This window comes from Marmota flaviventris, chromosome 17 (genome assembly GCF_047511675.1).
Source record: "Marmota flaviventris isolate mMarFla1 chromosome 17, mMarFla1.hap1, whole genome shotgun sequence".
In the NCBI taxonomy this organism is placed as follows: domain Eukaryota; kingdom Metazoa; phylum Chordata; class Mammalia; order Rodentia; family Sciuridae; genus Marmota; species Marmota flaviventris.
The window spans coordinates 58363731-58382938 of record NC_092514.1 but is presented as its reverse complement, the minus strand read 5'-3'; the positions used below and the strand labels follow the sequence as shown (position 1 = coordinate 58382938).

General features: G+C 44.4%; 1 non-coding gene across 1 annotated transcript; it reads right to left on the bottom strand.

The window, feature by feature from the left end:
* Positions 1 to 16822: 16822 nt before the first annotated feature.
* On the bottom strand, positions 16823 to 16895 carry Trnaa-ugc (transfer RNA alanine (anticodon UGC)). Its single transcript has one exon. It is a non-coding gene; the product is annotated as a tRNA-Ala (tRNA).
* Between the last annotated feature and the right edge of the window lie 2313 nt (positions 16896 to 19208).

Here is a 19208-nt window from a genome sequence, read left to right as displayed (position 1 = left end):
AGTGATGAGCAGAGGGCTACCTTATGGATGAAAGCCACAATGGATGGAGTCGCCCCACCCCAGGGTTCACCATCTAGACTCAGAAGGGATTTCTGAACACCCCAGGGTCTCTAAGTTGCCTGCTTGTGTCCCTCTTTCTGGGGCCTCTCTGAAGAGGAATCAAGGAGGAAATGGCTCCCCACTTATCCAAACCACCCTCAGAGGCAAATGAGTCTGGGACCCATTGACAGCCTTTCAGGTGACTGGGTGACATCAGCTACAGTGAGGTCCTCAGTACTGTGCCCCAGCTGGCTCTGCCCAAGTGAAGGGGCTGAGCAGGTGGCCCCTTTTTCCAATTCTGCTCCACAACCTGAGGCTGGTCAAGGCCTGGGCTTTGCACTCTTGCCACGATACCTTGAGGCCTCCATTCTCAGGTGGCACATGGGCACACAAGTGGCAATGCATCTGGGCACAAGCATGTGGACCCACATCTCTGCACAAGTGTGAATGCCTCCGCACACATGGGCATGTCTGTGTGCTCACGTGCCCGTGGGGGTGGGGACATGGAGAAGAGACTTCCTGTGACCAGTGGATCCTGGCTCCCAGCTGTCTGCATCCTCCTGTCCCGCCCTGACGGTACAGCCTGGCAGTGCCCAGTGGGGAGTGGGGACTTCTCTGGCCTGGCCTGGACCTGGCTCCCTATGCATTCTGTACATAGGTCATCTGGGGCTTGGGGTGGGGAGGCAGGGCCAGGAATATCAAATCAATTAAAGATCACATCCTGGGGCTTCCACGGAGCTCACACCAACCTGTGTCTCTCCTTTCTGTAAATGGCCTTAATGTGTGACTCAGGCCCTCTCCCTCCTGGGACTTGGCAAGAAGCTTGATTACTGGGGGGGAGCAGGGAGCTGGGGGCAGGAAGGGAGCCCCCAGGAACACAAGGAGAGGAAGGGGCATGACTTCCCATTCTCTCCCATTCCGGGCGAGGAAACAGACACCGGGTGGAGGCCCAGCCCTCCTTTCCTTGCCTGCCCCAACAAAGACACTGCCCCTGCTCTGGCTTCTGCTGAGCACGCAGGACACTCAACCTCCCTGTTAAGGCCAATGCCAAAAAAAGTCTCTCTTCACTCCAGAGATTCCAGAAAGCTGGGCCAGCCCAGTACCAGCTGTACTCTTAGGGCACAGCGCTCTGTTCCCACCCTCTACTCTCTCTGCCCAGCTGGGGTGGTCAAGACTGGTTAGTGGCCCCAGTGTGAGCCCAGAACCTCTTTTCTACCCTACTCTGGCATGTCAGTCCCCTCTGGGCCAGGAGGTGCTCTGTCTGGGGAGGCGGAGGGAAGGACCTACCCTGGGAGGGTCCATCGGCACTGGAAGTCTGGTGCAGTCAGGGAAGAGAAAAAAGAAAGGGGGACACACCAGAAGCTCCATTCCAGCCCACAGGCAGGAAAAGGAGGGACGACAGGACAGGGAGGAGATGGTGCAGCACCAGGCATGGTCCTGGGGAGAGGGCAGCTAGGAGGGCCAGGATCAGAGCCCTAGTCCCAAATGGCAGAACTCCCAGGACCACCTGAATTCATACACAGAGTTAGGACACAGGGTCACGTTCAACTTAGATTCCCGGTCCCCACCCTACTGCAGCATCTCAGTGCCCCCGATGCAGGGAACACCTGAGGCATCTCCAGAGGCTGATGGGCAGCTTTTCCATTCAGTGTACAGGGTGAAGAGGCAAGAGACATTCTCAAACCCGTCAGTCAAGGACCCAAGTCTGAGTGTCCCTTGCTTCCTTGCTCTGGGCTGGATACCCTATTTTTAACTTTTTCCATTGCTCCTGCCTCTCAACAGCTCCATCTCTACACTTAACCCCTTCTCGGTTCCCAGTTGCTGGTCTGCTGAGTCCACTGCTGGCCCCTGAACGACTGAAATTTGAGGCTATTAGTAGATAGTTGGCAGAGAGGGCATAGGGGAGGTTCAGCAGTCGTAGCTCTGAAGGTCAGTGCAGGGTCACCTGCCACCTCCCTGCCTTGGTGCTGTGTTATCTTTGAGTGCCTACAGGAACAGAGGCTTCAGGAAAGAGCAGGCGCTGGCTGGCAATGGGAGTGCCAGGAGGTGCCCATGCCTTCTGCCTCTGGCCTCCCTGCCTATGATGCCAGCACCTCTCTCTGAAACTTTCCAGGAGGAAATAAATGCCTGTGGGCTGGAATGGAGCTTCTGGTGTGTCCCAAACAGGTTGATCATCTGAGAGGAGTGACTTTTACTCAGAATACGTCACAGGCAGTTTGGAGGAGTGGTTCCGAAACAGTGGGGAGTGGGATCAAGAATTTGAAATTGCTGGGAAGCTTGCCTATTGCAAGAAATACTCAGGGGTGTTTTTTCCAAAGTAGAAAGTCCTTCTATTAGATCACAACCCCCAGCTGCCTCTGAGTCCCCCCACAAATGAGTTAGCACACACCCCGTAGGATTTCTGGATGGATCACAGGTACGGATTCCAGTTCCTAGCTGTCTGCTCAGGTTGACATGGCTGCTCACTGCCTGCCCTCTCCTGTTGAAGGTGGCCAGGATGGAGAGCTGGGGTCAGGAAGCCCTCGCTACACCTTGCAGGTGCTCAGACAGTCTACCTGTTGAGTTGAAGGAACAATGACACATTCATCATGGCTCATCCCTGTGTCTAGACCTGTGTCCCACAGGATAGAATGTAGGCCTCACAGCAAGCTACAGGTGAGTTTTTAAATTTTCTAGTAGCCTAGTTTAAAAAGAAACAGATAAAGATAATGCATTTTATTAAATCTAATATATCCAAACCATTCTCACTTCCACATGTAATCAACAAAAAAATAATTATTGGGATGTTAGGTTCTTTTTTTTTTTTTGCACTAAATCTTTAAAATCAGGAATGTATTTTGCTCTTGAAGCACATCTAGGTTTGGACTAGCCACATTTCAAGTGCTCAGTGGCTACAAGTGCCTACAACTGGTGCTATGAAGTAGCAAGACTGAAACCCAGGAAGCTTGAGGTAAGGAGGAAGAGGCAGCAGACACACAGAGGGACCTGGATCAGTTACAACAGACGCTGCCTCATCAGAGGTCAGAGAAGCCATGTGTACAGTCCTTTCTGGAAGGCAAGACGGGGAAATTATAACTAGAGTGAGAGACCTAGATTTGCTTTGCCCTGAAAGGGGCTCAGAGCCCTGGGACTTGCTGGAAGTAATATAAGATTTCTACCAACCTTTCCAGAAGGTCAGCGGGAGAGAGAAGCAGCCAACCCTGAGGCTGGGTGCCAAGAAGACTCCTGAAGACTTCTAGCCAAATGCTCAGAGCTCTTGCCCATGGGCTCTTCAAGCCATCTGCTGTTGAAAGTAAAATAACGAGGGTTAGTGCTGGGGCTCGAGCTATTGTTATCATGTCCTCTGAGAGGCTTCAGCTTTTACAACCTGGGGACCAGCCCTGGTGACAGTTCCTGAAGAGGATCCTGGGACCCCTTGCAGTGGTGCAGGAGTTCTTAGAGGGCCTGTCAGCATCCTGCACCTTTGTCTTGGCCCTGGTGAGGTCGATGGAGTTATGAAGCCGTGGGCAGCGCCGTTGGCGCAGAGCAGAGGGGGAGACCTTCCAGTAGGCCACAGGCCACATTCCAGGTCAGCTCTCAGGACCAAGAGCCACCTGGCTCTGCAGAATGCTGACAGAACACCTCCAATGAGGGAGTTTTAGCAGCAAGGAGCCCTTAACAGACTCCTGATTGACCTCTACTCCCTCACAGAGCTAGTCACCTGGTCCAGCTGATATAGATCAAGACTAAGCCAACGGGTGAGGGAACAAAGGCACTTCTCAGGGGGTTGGGGGACTCCAGGTCTCATCCTCCAGTCCCCACTGCCTCCTGGGGCAGTGCTGGAGCTGAACTCCGAAGTGCTAACCCTGCTCCTCTCATCCACCGACCCCTCCCACGTGGTCCTGGCCTTCAGCCGCCTGAACCCCTGCCTGCTGGGCAGCCTCCAGGTTTCCTGACAAGTGCCTGACTGGCTGCCAATCTCCACTCTCCCCGAGAGCCGTCTGCTTCTTGCTGGCAGTTCTAGTGCCCACTTGGGTTTAAAAATAAACTTGCTCTCTGCCTTTCCTCCAGCCTGACCCCTGCAGCCTCTTCCATGTCGAGCCTGATCCTGGCTCCTCTGAGAATAAGGTGTCACCCTCATTCAGAGGTCACTGTGAAGACGTGCCAGCCTCTCCACCCAGGGCAGACCCAATGACGTTCCCAGGGGAAGCTCTGATCACAGGGCAACTGTCCCTTCTCCAATCTGAGGGTCACTCCTGGGTGGAGAACTAAAGCACAGGAGTGGGGTGGTGGGAGATAGGGCTTCTCCTCGGGGAAAAGAGAACCCCTTAGGATGGCTTAGACTGCTGTCACTGCAAAACCAGTCCCTAGCCTCAGATAGGCACACTTGCTGTGGCTCCGGGCTCTGCCCTGATGGCTGTTCTCCTTATTCCCCAGCATTTCCTCTCACCTCCTCTGCTCCCTTCAAACTCCCCCCACCCTACCCCTTCTCACGAGAGAATGTCATAATGTCTCTGCTCCCCTTTCCTACTTCCCCTGCTCTGAGGGTCTCCTCTGACTTTTTTTTTTGCCATGCTGGAATGGAACCCAGGGCCTTGCACTCTTGGCCGAGAGATGTCCCTCTGAGGCCACCCACAGCCCCACCTGCATTCTTGTCACTACTTCCAGGCCCTTCCACCAGGGCCAACTCTCCCCCTGTACATCTAATGCCTTTCCTCCTACAGTCTTAGAACATCATTTCTGCCATTCACCAATCCTCTCCCCCAATATCTTCTGCTTTCCATGACTCAAGGCTTTTCCATCCTTTAAAAAAAAAAAAAGCCACCAAATCCAACAGGCCCCAGTACTTTTACAGCTTCTCCATGGAATTGTTCCCAGCCAGCTCCTCACCACCCCTCCAGCCCTGGAAGCAAACTCTGGGGACCACAACTCCAAACCCACCTCCTCCCTCTGGCCATCTGACTCAAGGCCACAGCCAACTCCACTCTTGGCCACCCACCCCATCTGCTCCCGCAGCCGGCTCTGGCTGCCGGTGTTCCCAGCTCACCTCTCCTGCTCATTTCCACCCATCTTTCCTTCTAGGCTGCAACCTGCGGAATTTCTTTCAGTTCCTTGACAGTTCCGACCCTTGGGCCTTTTTCCCATTTATGATTTCACCCCCGCGTTGACTCCTACTCATCCACTAGGCTCAATTACCTGTCACTTGCTCCAGAAAGCCAGCCTGGGACGGGTGCCTTTGCCCTGTGCTCTCAGAGCACATTCCCATCAGTGCCCTGAGCCTGGAGCCCACCTACTCCCCTGTGAAGTGGGGAAGACAGCCTGCCTCCATGGGTCATTTGCAGCATGGATTCTGGTACCTGCAGCACTGGGGCTTAATCAGTGTTTGCAGAATGAGTGAACCAGAAAAACTAAAGCAGGCCAGATGGAGGCGTGTTGGATTAGAACCAAGGGGAACACCCAAGAGGGCCCCAAGACCCAGATCAGCTCACAGCTGTACTAGTTAACTAGGGTTTGATGGGGAATTTGAGTGGCTTCAGGATGTAGTCACAACACAATTTGAGACATACTCGCTGATATGTGCTCAGTGTGGAAATTTCTTTTTCATTGCACAATAGAAATGAAAGAACAACCTACCTGTTGCTGCAAAGAAAAAATTGGAATTACAGGCTGGGCACGGTGGCACAGGCTGGGCTCAAGAGGCTGAGGCAGGAGTATCACGAGTTCAAAGCCAGCCTCAGCAATTTGGCGAGGTGCTAAGCAATTCAGTGACACCCTGTCTCTAATAAAATACAAAATAGGGCTGGGATGTGGCTCAGTGGTGGAGTGTCCCTGAGTTCAATCCCTGGTACACCCCCCCAAAAAATTGGAATTATATTCCCAACCCCCCTCCTCACCATTAGCTCCCCTCTTCAGCTTTCTGGATTTATCAGTGGGAACCTCATTCTCCCCAGCACCCCTCCAGGAAGCCTTAGAACTCATGGCCCCTAGATGTGGAGCACTGGCTCTGGGCCAGTCCCACATGGCATCTCAGGTGTCACTAGCAAACACCAAACATGGGGCTATTGGTGTCCCCACTCCACAGGTAATGAAACCAGAGGTAATGAAACTTATAGGACGCCCCACCTTGAGCTCACTCTCAGGCTGCCCGTAACAAGTGCCTGGTGCTGTTGCTTTTATGTCAAGCTCCTATATTCTGCAACTCCGTGAGGCCACCAAGGGGGTCTGGTTCAAGGCCGTGTCCTCCCAGAGCTTTTACACAGGACCACCTGCCACACTTGTTGGGAGGCTGCTGACATGGCCCAGAGTGCAAACAAAGCTCTGAGATGGAAAAAGCACTGCTGCCCCCAGACACAGGCCTTCCACCCTCTTCCAAGGACTTTTACGGGTTCATTCCTTTCCTGCGCCTTCCTGAGCCATTCATAACCGTCAAAACTTTATAGTGTTTACATACTAAAATTACCTGCCCAGTGTCTCCCAGCACTTAAGGAGAGAATAAAAGATGTAAGGAAAAAAACCTTAATAGTGTCACAAAGGGAATGGAAACTAAAACCCTGCTTGTTCCAACAGAAACACAGGACCTGGAGATGAAAGGAACCCAAGAAAATAACTGCCAGCCCCTTCCTCCCTTCCTTCTGCACACTTGGCCTTTGTGTGGCTTCCTCTAAAAGCAAAGGATTCTTTATTGGGAAACACAAATTTTCTACCCTCTGGCCCTTCACATAAATGCCATGATTTCCCCCCACATAAGGCTAAAAATCCTTTCAGATTCCTTAAGAACTTCTGGCAGGCCACAGGCTCAAGCCTTGCCCTGCTCTGTCACTCCACTCTGGACATGTCCCAGTCTACCCACGTTCCTCCTAGAGCACATCACACAGAAATGGAGCAAACCTCAGCAGCTGGTCACCTTCCTTGGTGAGGGCACTTTATTTCTAAGGCAGCAGTCCCTGTGCTCTGGTCAGACCACATCAGAAGTGGGTACTTACTGGCCTCCATCTTCCCATGATCTGGCCTAAATATGGAGATTCTCAATCTGAGAAATTTATTTGGGCTAAATTTGATAAGGTTTCTAGTTTTCAGGATGGTGCTTAAAACAGCTTGTCAGCCAGGCAGAATGACCATGCTTCTAATCCCACAAAACTCAAGAAGCTGAGGCAGGAGGACTGTAAGTTCAAGGCCAGCCTCAGCAACTTAGGGAGGCCTCAAGCAACTTAGTGGAGACCCTGTCTCATAATAAATTTTTTTTTTAATTAAAAAGAGCTGAGGATATGGCTTGGTAGTTAAGCATCCCCCAGGTTCAATTCCTGGTACCAAAAAATATAATAAAAAAAATTAAATGGCTTACCAATCCTTATACAGAGAATTTATTAATGAAGATACTAGACAGTACCATTTTGGAGAGAGAGCAAGGGATCCTGTCTTGTTCTCAAGAACCCTGAATGCTGCTGTGGCAAAGAGCACTATGTTACAGCAGCCAGGTACCCACGTGTGCCACCAAGGGAGTTCCCAAGCAGAAGGCAGGGTGACAGAGCTGTAAAAAGTACCCTGAGATTTGGGAAGTGAAACAATGAGAAGGTTTCCAGGACGACACCTCATTGACAGGCTGACAGACAGGGGAAACCTGTGCTGGAATTCACCAAAACAGACACTTGGACAGAGAGGCTTCTGGGAAAAGGATATGTTTATACATTTTTGTACTTTCAATTCTTAAGATATGTACATATATATTACTTTTTGGAGGGGGGGACTAGGGATTGAATCCAGGGTTGCTTTACCACTGAGCTACATCCCCAGCCCTTTTTCTTTTCTTTTTTTTGAGACAGAACCTTGCTAAGTTGTTTAGGGCCTCGCTAAGTTGCTGAGGCTGGCTTTGAACTTGCAATCTTCTTGCCTCAGCATCTCAAGTAGCTGGGAATACAGGTGAGCCCCACCTCGCCCAGCTATAAACTGTTATTATTTTGGTACTGGGGATTGAATCTACGGGTACTTTACCAGGGAGTCACATCCCCATTCCTTTTTATTTTTAATATTGAGACAGAGTCTTCCTAAATTGACTCTTAATTGCTGAGGCTGGCTTGGAGCTTGTGATTCTCCTGCTTCAGCCTCCTGAGCTGCTGGGTTACAGGCATAAACTACTGCTCCAGTCTAGCTATAAATTTTATAAGAAGCATGTAATAACTTCATAACTGGAAAAAATAAGTCAATAAAACTGAGAATTATCCTCCCAAAAGGAGGCAGTGCGTAGGCTGCAGTGGCGCACACCTGTGATTCCAGTACACAGGAGGCTGAAGCAAGAGAAAGAAAGAAAATTTAAAAGGGCTGGAGATGTAGCTCAGTGGTAAGGTGCGCCTGGGTTCAATCCCCAGTCAAAAAAAAAAAAAAAAAAAAAAGGAAAAAGGAGATATGGTATTTGCACTAGTCATTGTACTATATACAATGTATAAACAATGAAAACAGGTACATTTATTGTCAGTAAATTATGCCCTCAAAAGGTAATGTTAAGAAGCTTAAAAGGTAGCACATGCCTGTAATCCCAGCAGCTCAGGAGGCTGAGGCAGGAGGACCACAAATTCAAGCCAGCCTCAGCAACTTAGCAAGGCCCTAAGCAACTTAGCAAGACCCTGTTGCAAAATACAACAAAAAGGGTTGGGGATGTGGCTCAGTGGTTCAGGGTCCCTGGGTTCAATCTCTGATCCCTACCCTCTCCACCCCCCACCCCACCCCCAACAAAAAAAGAAGCTTAAAAAGCTCTTAGATCTCTTTTCATTTCACTTTAAGGTCTGTACCATAGTGCACAGTTATACTCTCTATGGGAAGTTAAGTCACATACACTAGCAGTAGATGTTCTGCTGAATTTCTAAGTGTTCCCTTTCAAGCAGTTAAAGTTCTCTAATTTTGGTGCCAACAGTTTTGGATTTGGGATTCTGAAGTCTGCTATTACTAAAGATAGCAATTGAAATTTCACTGGATATGTGGTTCACTAAGAGTGGACATATGCATATGCTTGCATGTGCATAAATATTTTTGGAAAGAATTGGTAGACTAAACAGTGGGAGGAGTGGGAACAGGAGGGACTATGGTGGCTTTTTTATATCCATAGTATTGATTTTGCTTATTTTTTTAAATTGAATTTTAGTGAGCACAGTAGTATACACCTGTAAACCCAATGACTTGAGAGGTTGAGGCAGGAGGGTCACAAATTCAAAGCCAGCCTGGATAATATAGTAAGACCCTGTCACAAAATGACAAATAAAAAGGACTGATGTTGGCGCTGGGGATGTGGCTCAAGCGGTAGCGCGCTCGCCTGGCATGCGTGCGGCCCGGGTTCGATCCTCAGCACCACATACAAACAAAGATGTTGTGTCCGCCGAGAACTAAAAAAAAAATAAATAAATATTAAAATTCTCTCTCTCTCCCTGTCTCTCTCTCACTCTCTCTTTAAAAAAAAAAAAAAGGACTGATGTTGTAGCTCAGTGGTAAAGGAACCCTGGCTTTAACTCCCAGCTTCAAAAAATTAATTGTAGTATCTGTCTCTATATATCTTGAGATGCTATAAAATTCAAGTCTTTTTTTTTATTGGTTGTTCAAAACATTACAAAGCTCTTGACATATCGTATTTCATACATTTGATTCAAGTGGGTTATGAACTCCCATTTTTACCCCATATACAGATTGCAGAATCACATCGGTTACACATCCACGTTTTTACATATTGCCATACTAGTGACTGTTGTATTCTGCTGCCTTTCCTATCCTCTACTATCCCCCCTCCCCTCCCCTCCTATCTTCTCTCTCTACCCCATCTACTGTAATTCATTTCTCTCCCTTGTTTTTTTCCCCTTTAAGTCTTTAAAAAATTAATTGTAGTAAAATACCATATAAAATTTACCCTTTGGTTTTATATATTTATATTAACTATATATTTATATGAAATGTATATATATAAATAAAATAAACCAGATTTTTTTTTTTTTTTTGGTGTTAGACATTGATCCCAGTGGTCTTTTACCACTGAGGCACATCCTTGATCCTTTTTATTTTTCATTTTGAGAACAAGGTCTTACTAAGTTGCTGAGGGCCTCAGTAAATTGCTGAGGCTGGCCTCGATTTTGAGATCCTCTTCCTCAGCCTCCCAATTCCTCCTGGAATTACAGGCGTGTGCCACCATGCCTGGCCCTCTTGATGATTTCTAAGTGGATAGTTCAGTAGTCTTGATTATATGCATATTATTATGTAATAGAGCTCTATTTTCATCGTGCTAAACTCAAAATCTTGGCTGGGTGGGGCATGTTGGGGTATGGTGGCTCATGCCAGTAATCCCAGAAACTCAGGAGAATGAGGCAGGAGGACGGCCTCAGCAATTTAGGCCCTAACCAATTTAGTGAGACCCTGTCTCGAAATTTTCAAAAAGGGGCTGGGGCTGGGCGTGGTGGTGCCACACTTGTAATCCCAGCAACTTGAGAGTTTGAGACAGAAGTTCAAGTTTGAGAGCAGACTCAGCAATTTAGCAAGATCCTGTCTCAATATAAAAAATAAAAAGGGCTGGGAATGTGGCTCAGTTGTTGAGTGCCCCTAGGTTCAATCTCCAGTAGCAAAACAAACAAGCAAGCAAACTCTACCCATCAACCAACTAATTTCTCCCTCCCTCTAGTCCCTGACAACTACTATCCTATTTTCTGTTCCTGTAATTTTTCTTTCTTTTTTTTGGTGGTGCTGGGGATTAAACCCAGGGCCTTGTGCATGCAAGGCAAGCACTCTATCTACTGATCTATGTCCTCAGCCTATTATTGTAATTTTTACTCTTTTAAACACCACATATGAGTGGATTCATACTCACACAGATGTCTTTTTGTGACTGGGTTTATTCCACTCAGCATTATGTCCTCAAATCTCATCCATGTTGTAAGCATAAAAGGATTTTCTTCTTTTAAGGCTGAATAATAATTCTGCTGCATGGATATATGACATTTTTTAATCTATTCCTCTCTCTATGGACATTTGGGCTGTTTGTACCTCTTGGGCATTGTGAAGAATGCTGTTTTAAGGATATGCAAATATCTCTTTGATATCCTGATTCCAATTATTTTGACAATATAGTCAGGAGTGGACTTTTTCATTATTTTAATTTTTTATTTTTCTGCAGTATTGGGGACTGAACCCAGGGCTTTGCACATGCTAGGAGAGTGCTCTACCTCTGAACTACATCCCCAGCCCTGGACTGTTTTTTACAAAAGCAGGTTGCTGCTAGCCTGAGTTTGGGTTAATGTGGTATTATATATTGTTACTTACTGAGGAAATTGCAGAACCAAAAAACGTTTTACATCATAGGAGAGTCGCCATAAATAGGAAAAACCAATATTCCTCACTGGCAACACGACTAAGTATCTTTCTGTGTGAAACAGCTCAGACTCAAGTCAACAGTTTATGTTCATAGTTTTCTTAATATCTGATTAAAGTTTTTCCCATCCTGTTACCAGACTTCAGAATGCATGTCAAACTAAAATTTGCAGATTCATTAACAAATACAATTTATAAATTAGTTAGCAAATAAAAACAGGACAAACAGGTAAACCTGAATTTTAGATAAACAACAATTTTTGGCAGGGTGCTAGGGATTGAAAACCAGGGAATCATGTGCTCTAACAATGAGCTAAATACCCCAAGCCCAAAGGAACCTTTTCTTAATATATTTATTTTTTAGTTTAAGGGGGACACACAATATCTTTATTTTTATGTGGTGCTGAGGATGGAACCCAGTAATCACTCTACCATCCCAGAGAGCACTCTACCACTGAGCCACAACCCCAGCCCCCCAAAGGAACTTTTTGATGTATGTTCCATGTAATATAAAAACCAGTGATTCATTGCTGATCTGACCTTCAAATAAAAACAGGCATCTTGTCTTTTAACTGGTAATGCCAAATCAAGGGTCAGGGGCTTCTGCTCAGGCACCTATTCTAGACCAATCTATGCTGACCTTCTTGCACTCTTCTCAGGCAGACCCTGGCTAGACTAGTGTTCCACATTTCTCATCTCACAATAATCCTTCCTGGGGTTGAGGAGGAAAGATCCCAAGTTCAAGGTTAGCTTCAGCAATTAAGTGGGACCCTCAGCAACTTAGTGAGACCCAGCCTCAAAAAATAAAAAGGGCTGGGGATGTAGCTCAGAGGAAAATGCCCCTGGGCTTGATCCAGTACCAGAAGAATAAAAAAAAAAAAAAGACATCATCTCCCCAACATCTTTATCCTGCATTTCTGCCAAATACTGTACTCTGCCTTCTAGCTATTTCTCAGGACCATAGCTTGCTATTCAGAAGAGCTGGTGTGAATGGCTACTTACTGCTTAAGGGCTGTGAATTAAATAAAAGTACCCACACACACCATTTCTTCTAGGTCACCCCCCCCCACAACTCTGCCCCAGCAAAGTAGAATTCTAGAACCAACAGTATAATTACAAATTGGTCTATAATCTGACTGGTCCAGATCCTGCAGATCCTTGTTGATGTTTCCAAAGTCTTGATCACTTTCCAATCTGAAATGTGAAGTAAACAGTCCTGACAACTTGCATTTACTGTTTCCAGGGTTTTTAAGGTTCAAAGTTTCTTATGGTGCCCCAGTCTTCCTGCAGACCCTCTGCAGTCAGAGGATGAGACTTGTTACTGCTCTGAACAGCACCTGGGTACAGACCCAACATGCCTTTGCCTGCTGGGCTGAGGCCACAACTGCAATGTGCCTTCAGAAAAATGGGCCAGGCCAAAGCAGCTCCCTGTCAGTGTTTTTCAATGTTCCTGGCTCAAAGATAACATTTCACTTTCACAGGACTACATATACTAAAAATAAAAATGTTAAAAACCCATCTAGTTCTGTATCATTTTCCCCCACGGTCAGGTCCCATTCAGGTCACTGGCCATGTGCTGAAATCAGTTATGAACAGTTGCTTGGTTCTGCTTTGCCTGGAGTTCAAGGAGGCTGGCCTCCCTGGGCTTCTGGGATGGCCTCAGGAGAGCAGAGAAGATAAGGACACTTGTTTGTGGGAGACCAAGGATAAAAGAGGGAATCCAATCAGTTTTTCATTGACACCAGCAAGGGGCTTCCTTAGTTTTCTTTCATAACTCCCCAGTCTAGTTTAAGTAGGCATGGCATGTGAAGGGCAGGGCAGGGCAGCGCAGGGCAGGGCATTTTCATCAGGATTGAGGGGGTTGAGCAGAGGAAATTATTGGACAATGAATACTTGTCCTCATGTCACCATCTTTCCCCTTGTGGTTTTCTAATTCTAAGTCACCTCCTATGTCTAACTTCTTCCAAGATGTCATCTAATATGGGGTGGAGAAATTTCTGAGTAATGACACTCATGAACATGCAAGGTAGGATGGGTCTTTTCCCATGGGTCCAGTTACAGTCACAAACTAGGAAGTCCTGAATCCTATTTCATGTTTTGAAAATTTATACTTAAAAAACTAGGTAGGGTCAGGATTTACACCTGTAATCCCAGCAACTTGGAAGGCTGACACAGGAGGATTACAAGTCCAAAGCCAACCTTAACAACTTACTAAGACTCTGTCTCAAAATAAAAATTAAAAAGGACTTGGGATGTGGCCCAGGGGGTTCAATCCCCATTACCAAAAATAAATAAATAAATAAAGTAATAAATCTAAAAAATGGATGGCATGTTTTTCCCAGTATCCCCTGCCATTTCCAAAATCACTTAGGGGTAATTTGTCTGAACCTTGTACAAAGTCCTCCCCTCCAGCCATCCATCAATCATTTGGAGCTGGCAGAAGAGATGAAATTCATGTGCTATGTCAGGTCTAAATCTCCTTGAACAGAGGAGATAATTTAAAATAATTCATTTCTTCCCTTTTATTCTGGCTCACATTTCAAAATATTTTCCCAAGATGAGTCATTTACAAAACATAGAATTTTTGTTGGGTGATGCAACTACTCAGTGTCTTTCAGTGGTGAATCAACTGTGTTTTTAGAATTATACATTTTAAAAGAGTGGGTTTTGGGGCTGGAGTGAATTTTATTGCATGTAAATTATCTTAATAAAATTTTGTGGGCTGCGGTTGTGGCTCAGTGGTAAAACACTTGTCTCGTATGTGTGAGGCATGGGTTCAATCCTCAGAACCACATTAATAAATAAAATAAAGGTACTGTGCCCATCTACAACTAAAAAAAAAAAAAAGGTCTTAAAATTTTGTAAGTCAGGTGTGGTGGCACACAACTGCAATCCTAGTGACTCAGGAGATTGAGCAGGAAGTTCAATGCCAGCCTCAGCAACTTGGTGAAACTGTTTCAAACTAAAATACAAAATAAGGGCTGGGAGACATAGTTCAATGTTAGACTATTTGCTTAGCATGTGCAAGTCCCTGGGTTATATACCCATATATATGTGCACTGCCATGTCTAATAAAACCTAAAAAAGCTTTTAAGCTCTGTGTAAAAAACAGAGCAGAGATTTAGTTTTGATACCAATACCTTCTCCAGGTATTTGTTCTGATGGCAAATCTACCAAATAATCCACTTTTAAAACTAAGAATCAGGAGTGATTTAACTGCCCCAAGAGCTTTCAAATGGCTCACAAGTTTATTACCAAATATGGTTAGCTGACCAGTTTACAATTTTGCTGCTGAGGGTGGGGTGTGTGAGACCTACCAGTCAGCTATCCTATATCTGGGAACAGAGTCTTGTTTCGGCTAAGGATAACCGCTCCCCTCACCCACACCCGCACCGCCCTTCAGAGGTGGATGAGGCTGTGCCTAGGTGGGGAAGGTACTCTTCCTCCAGAAAAGGCCTCTCAGAACCAAAGGAAGTCAGAGACAAGGCGTTCCCAGCACCCAAGCTTAGACTCCAGCCTTCCCCTCCTCTAGGAGACCACCAGTACTTCCCAGTTTGTGACAGTAAACATTCACCAATCCACTTAGACCCAGAGGAGCACCAGCCCTGCTATGCAAAAGGGCCTCTTTTGAGGCCAGACTTCTAGCTGGAAGTTTCTCTGCTCGCGTATTCCCACTAAGATCAACTTACAGGTGAATGTACAAGAAGAGATTTTCATATCAGATTTTCTGTGTAAACCATTAAGTTCTTGGAAACAATTTAATACAAAGAATGGTATACATGCCAACCATGAAATTTCCTCACAGCCTAGTTTTCAAAGGGTTTCGAGTTTTGAGAAAGGATGCACAGACCACAAGTGAATCTTCTAAACTGTATTTGGAACTGATAAAACTGACAAAATCTTCCAAGAGACAAGACCCTGAGCACAGACCCTGTCTCTACCATGAAAGTTTTACATAAACTGTACAGAACAAAATCAATGACAAATCATCTTTGGCAATGAAACAGGTCAATCCTTAGCTGTTCATGCAATATCCAAACTGCACATCACATGACATTTGATTCCTGGTTAACAGTTGAATTTTACATTTAAATTTTCTTTAAAAGTTGGAAGTCCTAGCTAAGTTTTTCTGGTATCAATATGCTAATCATATCACAATACTTAATGACCGAGGTAGAGACTTCTGTAGGAGATTTGCTAAAGAAAACATAATTGAGAGAACAGTTAATTTTTTTTTCAATCTTGGGAAGCACATAGCCCACTGTCTTTGTCTGGTTCAACAAGCCAACCTAAAAGGCAGAACTTACTTTTTATCTCTGTATTGATTTTGCACTGCAGTGGAACTCCTGGATTTTAGAATACTGAGGATTTCTTCTTTAATATGGAATATGCATGAACAAAAGCCACTTAATTTGTTATTATAAACAACAAAGCAATAAGATTACATTAGGGACAACAGCAAATGAAAATCTTAAAGTCTCCATGATGTGAGGCTAGAATGAGTGATAAGTATGTAATTCAACCTAATGATTCTAACATTTGATGGTAACTGAATTATTACAGATTTATGACATGTAGGACATGTAGGTAGGCTGACATTTTATCTCCCAACTGCACTGTATAGGTAAAGGGGATTTATCACTATAGGGTGGTAAGATTCTTCAAGATATTACATGATTTTATACATAAAATTAATCTAATACCTGGAACCTTCCAATCAAAATGACCAGCAGCTGTGTATCTTTGACTTCAGGTATCTTCTTCACAGCTGGGAAAGATCTTTGATTTATAAATAAAAAAAGGTATTCATTAAAGTCAGTTCAAGTATAATATACTTGCCTTTTACCAAATGCTGGCTGGCCAAAAATTTATCATCACCCAGAGGTGTTATTTTTAGAAGTGAATGCCTCTTACATGAGACAGAAAGCATACAGCATGGACATCTAAATGCCGAACGGGTAAATCATAAGTATGACTAAGAAGAATAATATTTAAAAGTCCATTCTTGGTATAAACTGCTTGGATCAAGTGTTGTAAACCATCACTGAGGCCCACAATAAAGGGCACTCCAGTATGCCTTATCACCATTACACAGTTCACTATTGTTCTGAAGCTCCAAGCTCAGTCAAATGACCAATAATAAGAGGGTTTTTTCTTTTTTTGTGGTACTAGGGATCAAACCCAGGACCTCATGCATGCTAGGCAAGTGTTCTACCCTCCTGAGCTACACCCAAGTCCTGATAGTTGATTTTTTGAACACTTTTTACCAGAGGTTACTACTGGCTAACACTCAGAGGCAAGTGACTACTGAACTTGGAAAAGTGATCTCCCTGATTTCAAACTGTGAAGAATTGACAGTTAAGTTTACTAATACTGATTTTTTCCCCCTTTAAAGATATAGGTGGCCCTCTAAAAGACACAGATATGCAAAAGACCTGAACTGTGAGTGCCATTTTATTTTATTTTTTTTTGGTGGTGCTGGGGATTGAACCCAGGGCCTTGTGCATGCAAGGCAAGCACTCTACCAACTGAGCTATATCCCCAGCCCCCAAAATACACCTTTTGTGAGTGCCATTTTAGAATGGCAAAGTTCATTGTTATCAAGAGCAAATGACTCTATAAATATTGGTTAAGGAAAATTACCAGAAAAACTGACTTCAACTGAAATAATACGCTTGTGGTTTTAATGAACAAATATGGAAACAAGCAAAACGAAGTCATAAGCAAAGACAAAGCCACAAAGTGAACATTAATATTTCTTCAGGGGAAAATGTTATCTAATTCTCCCTTCAAATGTGAACTAAGCAAAAGATGCCTGTTCCTTTTGCAAATCTCTTCTGAATAAAAGATTTTAACAAAATGTCAGGTGTGGACACATAACATCTTAATAAATGCACCAGTACATTAAGGAATATAAACATGTTATTGCTCCTATCCCGATTCTAACAATGTGAAGGACTGAGTACTTAACTTCCATTTAGAGGAGAAATATCACGACATAGCAAGTCCTATCCAGCAATTTAAAATAATATGATTATTTATTTATTTTTATGTGGTGCCGAGGATTGAACCCAGTGCCTCACACATGCCAAACGAGTGCACTACCACTAAGCCATAACCCCAGCCCACAATATGATTTTGATAGAAAAAACAAAACTATTGGCAGACTTTTGATACAAATACTTGTACTTTCCAGAACAATATTTTCACAGATTCAATGTAGAATCAATGTGTTAATAAATTAGACAAAGAGGAGTTACTCTCTTTATGTAGGTTTATACCATGTTATGAGTGGAAAACAGTTATGGCAAACTCTTATATTCAAAAGCTGAATAAAAGAAATGTGTTAAGGAGGCAGCAAGTAGGGAAATTCCTGTCATAATGAAAACTTTAGCAGCTCAGGTAGCTGAGGCAAGAGGATTTTGAGTTCAAAGCCACCCTCAGCAATTTAGTGAGTGAGTCTCCAAGCAACTCAGCAAGACCCTGTCTCTAAACAAAATATTAAAAAGGGCTGGGGTTGTGGCTCAGTGTTTAAGCGCCCCTGGGTTCAATCCCCAGTACTGAAAAAAAAAAAAAAAAACTTTAGCAAGAGAATAAATATAGATTTTAAAGTGTGTACATGTGAGGTGACATCTTTCTATATACTTTAAAAAGTTGAAGAATTAGCCAGACACAAAAGCTAACATTCTCAGCAGCATAAGCCAAGATGAAACACCAGGGCTGCTGTAGAACTAAGTGGATACTCCTGGCACCAAATGCCTTTGCCTGGTTCTTCCTGGCGTTTCTGCTCGACTCCTTCCCTCTCCACCACTCAAATTCCCAACCTTTCTGCTGGCAAAGCCACTCTCTTTTCCTCCGGGCTCTGAACAAATGGCATTGAGTGGATGTGAATTTTCTGTCCTTCAATTAAGAAATCTGCTGGAAGCTCCAGCAACATAAGAATCGGTAGTTTTGTATCTCAATGAGGTTTAACTAGTAAAAATCCTGCCTTTTTTTCTAGCAATTATATGAATTTCCTTATTAACCATTTGGTTTGAGGAAAACTGCCAATGCCCATTGATTATTCATGATATACATGTATGTCATTTTCTAAAATTTCCCCCTCAGTCTCACCTGAGCTTATTTTCTGCTTAAAATTTTGAGAGATCCTGAGGAGTTTTTCCAAGCTAAAATTTAAAGATTAGAAAATATATATTCACAAATATAAGTCAATGAATGGCTAGAAGATAAGGTTAAATTTTCTGAGTTTTTTTGGGTATGCGTGGGGGCGGGAGGAAGGGGAATGCAAATGGAGAAACAACAAAGAAAAAACAAATGCACAAAAGGTGCTATTCTCATATTCTTCTAAATAGCCTGGAAATGGCATTTAAAAATGAAGACACAAAGCGTAACACCTTTGGAATTTCAAAGTCAGAAGTGGCTTGCAGCAGTTTTGTTAGAAAAGAGGAAGACACCCAAGTGAAATGCTCCCTGGTAAAGCAAAGACCCCCTGACACCTTTACCAAGTTTCACCACTAAGACAAACCACAAAAATGGGATAGGAGAACACAGCTCTCCAACAAAATGTAAAGATGGTACTGGGAGTGGTGGTATACATCTGTAATCCCAGCTATTAGGGAGGCAGAGGCAAGTTCAAGACCAGCCTGGGCAACTCAGGGAGATCCCATTAAAAAAAAAAAAAGGAAAAAAACAAGGCTGGGGATGTAGCTCTTACCTAGCATGTGTGAGCACTGGGTTCAATAAACAGGTTGGGAAAAAAAAAAAAAAAGATGGCAATAAATACTGTTTATAAAACACTAGTTTCATAAACAATAATGCTTGTCATTAACAAATAACATAAACCAACAGGGAATAAA